Source organism: Manis pentadactyla, chromosome 6 (assembly GCF_030020395.1).
Source record: "Manis pentadactyla isolate mManPen7 chromosome 6, mManPen7.hap1, whole genome shotgun sequence".
Lineage (NCBI taxonomy): Eukaryota > Metazoa > Chordata > Mammalia > Pholidota > Manidae > Manis > Manis pentadactyla.
The window spans coordinates 41011773-41021610 of record NC_080024.1 but is presented as its reverse complement, the minus strand read 5'-3'; the positions used below and the strand labels follow the sequence as shown (position 1 = coordinate 41021610).

The 9838-nt window shown below is 37.0% G+C and overlaps 1 protein-coding gene across 1 annotated transcript in view; it reads left to right on the top strand.

The window, feature by feature from the left end:
• Positions 1-739: 739 nt before the first annotated feature.
• STK17B (serine/threonine kinase 17b) overlaps positions 740-9838 on the top strand; it is a 30430-nt gene continuing 21331 nt past the window's right edge. Inside the window, exon 1 of the mRNA XM_036927993.2 lies at positions 740-1006. The gene's annotated coding sequence lies outside the window, so the exon portion shown is untranslated. The remainder of the gene's footprint in view (positions 1007-9838) is intronic.

Sequence of the window (9838 nt, the reverse complement as noted above, 5' to 3'; positions counted from 1 at the left end):
CTAAATCATATAAACAGAACTCAAGTGTGTCTTGGACAGAACTTCCAACATTTATTATTATCTTCAAGGGGTAAACAGTTCCCAAGAAGTTTGCTGTGAGCCTTCGTATTTTCCCTTAGCACTCTATATGCAAAGTCAGCAATTCATCCTATTCCGACTCTCCTTACACGGCCTGCAGCCGTGACTCAGAAGGACTCAATGCACCGGAGCGGACTGGAGTGGCTGGGCCCTGGCTCCATAAATCCGCAAAGGATGTTGATACTTGCCGTCGCAAACTGGGCTCTCCACTTGAAGGGTGGGTTCAGGTCATAGGAAAGATGACAGGGGAGTCCAAAAACAGGCCTTTGGTAGGCACAGAAATCTGGGGATAAGTCGGAACTAGCTGGAACTCACTTTGCTTCTTCCCTCTCTCCAGTTCGCAGATATTCACACCTCTTGGAAAGACCGCGCTGAAGGCAGGGATGGCGCACCCTGTGAGTGCTGCATCCCTGGGCGCAGTTCTAACAGCGCCCGCCAAGCTTCTGCCGCGCGGCAATTACCCAGCGCGGCACCTGCTCCGCGGCTCTGCCGGGCCGCTGGCTAGCCCGGCACGGGCCACACCCGCTCCCGGCTGAGGCCCGCCCCGCAGCACGCGCCGCCGGCCGACGCCCCTCCCCTCCCGTCACGTGGCGGCCCCGCCCTCCACGCGCGCTCGGATTGGCTCTGCCAGCGAGGGGCGGCTTCAGCTTTCAGCACTGCCCCGCAACGCGGCTGCAGTTTTCAAACCTCAACTGTAAGCCCTGGTCCCCGATTCCGCTGTCGTCGCCGGGAGCCACCTCAGAGGGGCCAGGCCACAGTTGCTGGCCGTTGTACGGAAGAGTACAAGTGCGTCTTGCCACCTCGGAGCTGCCCGGCGCCTTCAGCGGGCTGGAGCGGGAGAGCGCGTCCTGTGGCGGCCGCCGGCTTGGGGCGGGACGGGAGCCCCCTTGGAGGGGGCAGCCGCGGCAGAACCTGCTGCGGCTGAACGGTCAGTGCCTGCGCCTCGCGCGGCCGCGGTCCTACGCAACTGGCGGGTGGGCTCCGGAACCAGCCCTCTCTCCTCTGGGCAGAGACTCCCGAGTGTGCATGCGGGGGCTTCTGTGGAGAGATCTGGCTGTGGGCGTGGGTACGGGGTCCCCTCGGACCCCGGCCTGCTGGAAATGGGCTAGGATTCTGCAGCCCTTGGGGTGGCCGCATTGCTGCGGGGCCCTCGCCGCATCCGGCTGGTGTCCCGCCTCCCCAGGTCTCTCGGGGGCGGCGTGGGGGCGATCGGAGGTGCTCCAACGCCCTTCCCAGCCCGGGATCTCCCCGGCGGGCGTCCCGCTGGGGCCGCTCCGCGAGCGGCTCACTCGCGCCCCGTCCGCGCCGGGTCGACGTGGTCCTTCCCGTCCCTTCCGAGGTCACAGCTGTGCTGTGCGCGCAGGAGGCGCTCGTATCTGGACGCGTGGACACGTCCTGCTCGCGGCTGCCTCACTCCAGGGAAAGTTTGTGCCGATCTTGTGGGGCATTCTCAGTTACTGCTTGGGAACAGTGTGCTAATGTCAGTGAGTGGTGAAATTGAACTACAGTTGTTTCAGTAATTTTCAGCGGCCTCATTTTATTTTGACCGGTGTAAACCACTTAAGTGTACACAACTCATCTTCAAACTGTTCAGCTACATGATTGCTACGATTTTGACATTTACATAGCTTTGTTTTATTGTAGCGAAAAGCACTTCATTTGAGTTCCCTCAGTGGGATAAGCAGAGACAAAGTTGAAAGAGAATTTGTGGCAGCTGGCAGAGGGTATTTGTTCGGCCTCTGTGATAGGACTAGAGTCGCTCTGACATCAATTCGCAAATTGAAACTAAGGGAAAAAAAACATTTTAAAAATACAGCCACATACTCATCAAATTTCTATATTAGGTCTATCACATTCGCTGATTATTTTTCCAATGTAGTGTTTACATCTGTGATACCAATGATAATGATGAACCTTAAGTGATGTTTGGTGTTTGATGCGGTGCCCCCTTTAAGTTCCCAAGTCTTTAAGAATGTGCTTTCTGAGAAATCATTGTCTGCAGAGATGACTGGGCCAGCGACAGCATATGTAACCTGATATTTTGGGCCCAGGAGCACAATTTTACTAAAGGAAAAGATAATGAACATACTTTTTGATGGATACACTATTTTATAGTTCATAGTAAACTATCCAGTAGTTTTCAACATCTTCTAAAATGTTCATTTTATAAATATTAAACCACGTATGCTTAGAATTGTGTATTTTTCTTTAAAATTTGGTCCACAGAAGCAGTGCCCTAGTGTTAAGACCTCTCTTCTTGCACCTTCAGCCAGCCTCCTCTGAGCAGATGTTCAATTTTTTAAAATGTCGAATATTTTCATAAATGGAATTGTTATGAATAGCTACTTTATTTTTGAGATACATAACATACATTTTAGATCACTTTTCTAAGTTATGGATCTAAAATTGAAGTGAAGTGTGTTTACATGGCAATATATTTAAGTTTGAAAAGTAAAAGTTGTGTAATAATTTGAAGGGCTTTCTCTTTTGTGTGTGGACACTGGTTGTGATTCTTATTGAAAATGAATTACAGTTTGGTTAAGACAGCATCAGTTTGTAGGAAAGTTGGTACTTGATTGGTCAGTGTCAGCATATTCATAATAAATATGAAGATACAAGCATTTTATGGCATGTTTCTAATGAAACAATTTTATTTTTAAGCTTGACTGACAATGTTTTACCAGTGTTAAGTAAACATTTAAATGTTTTAAAAGCTTTGTTTTGAAGTTGTTTAATAATTTTGAGAGAATTTCCTTATCAAAATTTCCCCATTTTAATCTTAGAAACCTAATTAAAAACCCAGGAATCAAGGAAACCAAGTGCTGACATTTTCACTTAATCCTAAACTTGTCTTAAAATTGCATGAATATTAATTTGTAGGGCATATTTCCTGTTTAAAATTGGCAGCTAATAAAACAGTGCTCCTGGATTTACTGCCTTTAAAGAGTTTTGGTTGATTCCTGCTTTTTAAATAATTATTTTACTTTCTGCAAGTATTGATTATGTCAGAGGCATTCACAGTCATTTTTGTACTTCCTGTCCACTTGGGAAAAATGTAAATATTTTAGTTGCTTTCATTTTCCACAATATTGATGACAAAATCAGTAACTTTATTTTTACATAGCTTATATTCTATAGTAGATGATCATCAAATATTTCTTTGAGTATTTCAATTAACAAATGTACATTTAAATTAAGTCACAAACACCAATTATCCAAATATGTTGTGATAGATGTTGCAATTTTCAAGACATACTATGTTTAAATTTTTAAAAATTTATTTATCCTTATTTTTTCCAAATACATTTATTTCATCTTCAACTTCAGTGCCACTTTAAACATCTAAGCTAGTCTTTAAATGTTTATATGCAACATATTTTGGTATACTCCTAACCCTTTACAGCTTTCTCCAAAGAGGGCATGGTCATACTTAAAGCGTTTAAAATTTTTAATACTAACAATGAGGTGGTAGTTGATCTGTAATCCATAAAGGATCAATATTCCATTTTCATTGTAATAGTTACAGAATAAACAGTAGTTGATGCCATGAGTAAATAGTAGTTTATTTTACAACAGAAAATTAATTTCCCATCTGATGAATGACAAGCAGTGTGTATTTGTTGGCCCACTATATTTCCGTTTTCAACATCTTCCTATTCTGGTTCACAATTACAGGGATCGCTCTGGGCCTTATGGTCAATGCACAGAATCAGGACTGGGGTTGTTACCTGGACTTCAGTTCTTGGACAGTATGCATATACTAAAGCCAGACTCAGTTGGCTTCCTGTTGTGATTTTCAAAGGTTTAGGTTCTTGAATATACTTTCTATTCAATCTTTTTTAAAAATAAAACCTATTAGTAGAATACAGTTAATGGAAAGAACAGTCTTTTCCTTGAACATGAGAATCATCCTCATCCCTATCCCTAAACAATATCTTCTGCCACACTCAGAAAGATCTTCCTTTATTTTGATTTATACTAGGTAATATATCTCCAATTCCTCTGTTTCCTTGGGAAAACTTGGTAGTTATGAATGCCGATGTAGGAAGTTGTTTTCCTGTAATCGTGTGCCTGACCTTGCTTCCATTGCCTTCAGGTTTACTTTATGAAGGTCTAGATTTATCAGTCTTTAACAGGAAAAGTGTCTGAATTTCCTGATTGAGATAGCCCTTAGAATATTGATGTTCTAAGCTGACATAGGTATTTACATTAAATTAGGTGACCACCTAGTCTGGAAAGAATTGTGAATACAAAATACATGGTCTGTTGGTATTATATTACAATACATGATAAAATAATTTTATTCATGTTTTGAGACTTTTATGGCTTTCTGTTTAGAATTGAAATTCTCTAATAGCAATTTTAAATATTTCTTATTTTATTTAGCCAAATACTGAATTAAGCAGAGACTAGCCACGTTCGAAACTCCAATACTATAATTTTTAGATGAATCTCAAGTTCTGCTAAATAAACTCTTGAAGATATGAGATTTACCTAAAAATTCTTATTGCTGTATTTCATAATTCTTATAATTCAGCTCATCAAACTTAAGAAAAATTTCTACTAGGTGCCAGATACTACAAGTAAATGGTTGCTGCCCATTAAATACTAAACATAATTGCAATCTAACCTGTTACATGTTGAGGTAAAGAGGTATGTTAAGGGTCCTCCTGTTTGAAGCATAAGAAAAAAGCGTTTAATCCAACCTGTGGCTTTTAGGCAAAATTTCCTGGGGGAGATTACATTCTATGTTGCCATGTGAGTTGAGATATGAAGGCTGCATAAGAAGAGATAGCCATTTAAGGAAAGATAGAAAGGATGTTTTACGCAGAAAAGTATAATAGAAATGAGGCAAAAAATGAGTACAAGCATGGCAGGAAATGAATCTTGGTGTGTATCTGGGTTCAAGAGCTTTTGTGTGTCGTGCTGTAAGGATGTTAGCTTGTAGGTACTGGGGAGCTAAGGATCAAAGTAGGCAACTTAATTCTCTAGATTTCATTTTTTGTATTGGTATATTCTATTTTTGTAAAAGACTTTTACTTGATAACTTTGAGATGAATATCATGATGAATATTTTAAAAATAGTACTACTTAGAGGTTTTCAGGGACTCTGTCTACTTTTAATCTCATCACATTTGCTTTCTCCCTCAAGTTAAGTCAAGGCCCAGATCAAGCCTTACATTTCCTTCTGTTCCTTCCTTCACTGATCTGTATCTGAATTCTCATTGTAATTATTGTAATGGGAGTTAATGAAAAAAAACTTTGAAAATAAGCTTGAGATACCATTATTCCTAGTAGTACTGTGAAATTGAAAACTTAATTGTATCTTGCCTTCTGTTACCTTATTTTTTTATAATACCTGATTGTGTCTATAATTGTGTACTTATGCACACACACACACTGAATTCCTTAATATTTTTACCTAAATTTACCTACTGAGTCTCTTAAGATTTTTTTCTTAGTATAACCTAATAAAGTGTTATGAAATGAATTTCAAAAGAAGTGAGACATATTCGTAATTAGAATGAGTTATAAGTCTGTGAATTGTGGTAGAAATTAAGAAAAGTTCTGGGATTGTTTGTTGGATTTAAAGAGAAATTGATGGGAAACGTAGTCACATGCAAGGAGAAACAGAGCTGATTGGTAACCTTCATGTGCCCAAGGATTAAATCTTATATAAAGGGCAACCAGATGTTTGTAGAGTGTTTGGTGGACAAAGGTGACATTCATGCTCCACTATATGCAAAAATGACCAAAGAAAAGGAAATGGAAAAATATCTAGACTATGGCAACTGGTTCAAGTGCAGTAAATAGAAGGAAAATTTATTTAAGGATGTTATATGGATTCCTAAAGCAGTTGTAATATATTTAACCATAAGTAAGTAAGTTTAAGTGTTTAATCTTCAGAAATGTGCTTTCTTTTTTCTGAGACATGGCTTCATGTTCTAGCATTATCAAAGCCAGAATGAAATGTATCATAACTTAAAAAATGATTTTTGAATTAACATGTATTTAAAAACTGCTGATTGCCCAATACCGTTTACAGTTACATTTATAGTCATACAAATACCTATGGTACATTCATCCATTAAGATAACCAACAGTACATATGAGGGGAAGAAAATTTGTTAGGATAAAAAAATTAAACACAAGTCAATGTCCAGTATTAAGAAATACTTTACTATGTAGTCTTACTTTATCGTTACTATTAGCTTGATTCATAAGGCCCTATTTATACTATCATTATCCAATTCAATCCTTTTTTTTAAAGCTAAGCTAAGCATTTTTTCCTTTTCATATAGCTAAATAATATGAATTACAAAACTTAATATTTATCAGTACATTTGAATATTACACTTTGGATTTTTTTTTTCTGCAGACTCCCAGACTGAGTCTGGAATTTTACAAGTGATACTCATAATAAAGGCTTATGTCTTAAGGTTACAAATTATTATTCACTATAACAATTATAACTATAACATTACTTCTGAATTTGTTTATTTTTTTATGCAGTATTAAACCAGGCATTAATCCTTCCTTAGTATTTACTCAAAGTGCCTATATGGTTTCTCCATAAGAACTGACATATTATTTGGATAATGAGCACCATCTGCTGTATGTTAATGCAGAGAAAATGTTGAGGTCTTAAAAAAACCTTAGCAGTAATGGCTCTTGAACTTCTAGCCAGGTAAGCCCTTAATGTGTGAAGAAATATGGAGTTTCTGCATTAAAGTCTAGTCATATATATTCACAGCCATCTTTTTTACCAAAGGCATTTATTTATTTTTGTTGGTTATTAATGTAGTACCTGCTTAGTGTAGATAATTTAAACACAGGAAAGCATAAATACTGCTGTAACAGGACCACCTAAAGATAACCACCAGCATTTAGCCATAGTTTTCTAGTCTTTTCTTCTATTTTACTTTTATTTTTTTCCACAGAATTATCATATTGTATATAAAGTTTTGTGTCTTTTTACACTTACTATTGTATGAGTTTAAAATATTCTTTGAAAGCGAAATCTTTGAGTATATAATATCCTTTTATTTTGGTACATTTAACCATTTCCCTGTGTTAGACTTTGGGGTTCTTTGATTCAGGAAGTTTAAAATCATTTTTCACTGTTATAAATCATGCTTTACTGAATATAAATCTTTGACATCTAAAACCCATATTGACTCTTTTGAAACTTGACAGCAGAAAATACTTGTTCATAAAATGCTTCTTAGTTCTACTAGAGTTCTTAGAAATAGTTCATTTTGTAGCTCGTATATTACAGCACGAGATAAATATCTTAGATTCTAGAATCTGAATGAGGTGAACATCTTAGAATCAAGAGCCTATATTCTGTGTCTGGGATTGAATTTAGCATATTCTTGTTCCTGTGTTTTCCAAGTCCTGACTGATGAACTGTGTTGGGAATGTAGCCCAATTTGTATCCATGATAAAGGTACATCTCTTCTCTCTGTATATATGTGTATAACATGCAATCATAAACATACATATTCATAGACTTTAAAATTTAGAAGAAAATAGTGAAAGCCCAAACTTGACCTGAAAAAAATACACCAAGTATGGAAATTGGTAACTTTTGAATTTTTGGAGATGAATATGTGACCAACGAAACTGAGTACCATCAGAACTAAGAAAGTACACAAATAGTTAAAGCAGAATAAAAAATAACTTTAAGAGTTGAATTTAAGCTACTTGGGTTGAGAGTTTTGTATATGGAAATAGAGTAGAGCCACTCAGCAATGACAGGGGACTGCAAGAGAGTATTTTGGGTAGAATATTAATAATATTTTTTTATTGAACAATCATGATGTGCTCTCATGACTATCACTGTACCAGTGCCATTCTATAAGAGTTCATTATATTTTAACTTTTCATCTTTAGAGCTCTGCAACATAGATTCTATTCTTATCCATATTTTAGAGGTGACAGAATTGAAGCTTTCCTCACTGCTACTCAGAGAAATGCAAAGTAAATCACAGCATTGCATTTCACCTTCATCACGCTAGAATAGCCAAAATTAAAAGTCTGAATGGGGCAAATGTTGGCAAGGAAATGATAAGCGCTCCACCCAGTGCTGGTGAGAATGTAAACTGGGGGTAGAAAGAAGGGACTGGTTTTAGCTGTGCCTATGATATCTTACTTGTAATGTAAATGAAATATGGCAAAGTATTAAGATTGAAAAAGCAAGTGTCTGTTATGATATTTGTATCCCTTCCTATGCATTTGAAGTCTTTCTTTTTTTTTTAAGTAGCTGTATTGGTTTGCTAGGCAGCCATAATAAAGTATTACAGATTGGGTGACTTAAAACAACAGAAATTAATTTTTTCACAATTCTGGAGATTTAGAAGTTTGAGATCAAGGTGTCGACAGGGTTTTTTTTTCTGAGGCCTTTCTCTTCTTCTGGTGTTTTCACATGGTCTTTGTGTGTTTCTGTGTCCCAGTCTCTTCTTTTTTTAAGGACACCAGCCCTATTATATTATTTCTGTATATATGTGTGTAACATAAATGTTATCATAAGCATGCATATTCGTAGACTTTTAAATTTAGAAAATAATTTGTAAAAGCACAACTGATCACAATTTAACTTGTCTACCTCTTTAAAGACCCTATCTCTAAATATAGTCACTTTCTGAAAAACTGGGTCTTAGGACTTAAAACGTGAATTTTGAGGGGAAGGACACAATTCAGTCCATAGCAGTAGCAAAGTTAAAAAATTTAGTTAAGATCTAATTTACCTAAGCTCTCATAGCTGGTATGATGAATAAATGGAATTCAGATGCTGATGTGATTCAGTCCAAATGTTACTTCCAGAATGCTACACCAAACCCTTAGACCACTAGAGATATACCCCAAAACTAGTTAGGTCTTTGTTTCCCCAAATACCAAGATATTTAGAAAACAAATTGCTGATTTAAGAATAAAGGTCAGAATGTATAAAAACTGAAAACACTGAACTTTAATCACACTGCTTATGTGCTGAGTTGAGTACAGTTGGCATTTGTATTTAGAAAGATAAAGAACAGTACATTTCAAGTAGGAAATAAGGGGAGGAAGAATGTGAAGAGGAGCAAAAGCTTAGGGGTTTATTATAAGGGAGCGCTGGAAGAATAATACTGAATCTTTTATTAGATAGGCATGGCAGAAAATCAAAAGTATCTTAAAATACATAGTCTGATACTATTTTAATTCAATTAATATGAAATGGTAGTTTGATGTTGCAATTGAATACATGTAATATCACAAAGTTCCAGATAAATATGTGCTTCAGATATAGATTAGAACATCAGAATAAGACTTTAGATATGGTCCATTACTCACCCAACAAAATTTATAGAGTTCTTCATACATAGCTGTGCTAGGTTCTGCCAAAGAAACAATACCCTTAAGACCTATGAAAGTTTTTAAGTTTAGTATTGAAACATAGACAGCATGTAAAATGAGTTCTATTTCTTATGTTATTCAGATGTCAGTAATATAACTCATAAAATGTGAATTTACCACCAAATTTGTTTGAAAATGTGAAAATAAATTTAAATTGAATAATCATTACATTGCTATGCTAAATTATCTTGTTATAGGAAGATATAACTTTAAAGAACAAGAGTTGAAAAGTGAAATTAAATGATTGCTATGTTAAAATTTTATTATAACTTTTTAAAAGAATTTGAGAGTTCTTACAGGATTTTTATGATAGTTTGATTCTGAAATAAAGTTAGTAACTTAGTTCAAGTGCCGTAGAGGTGAT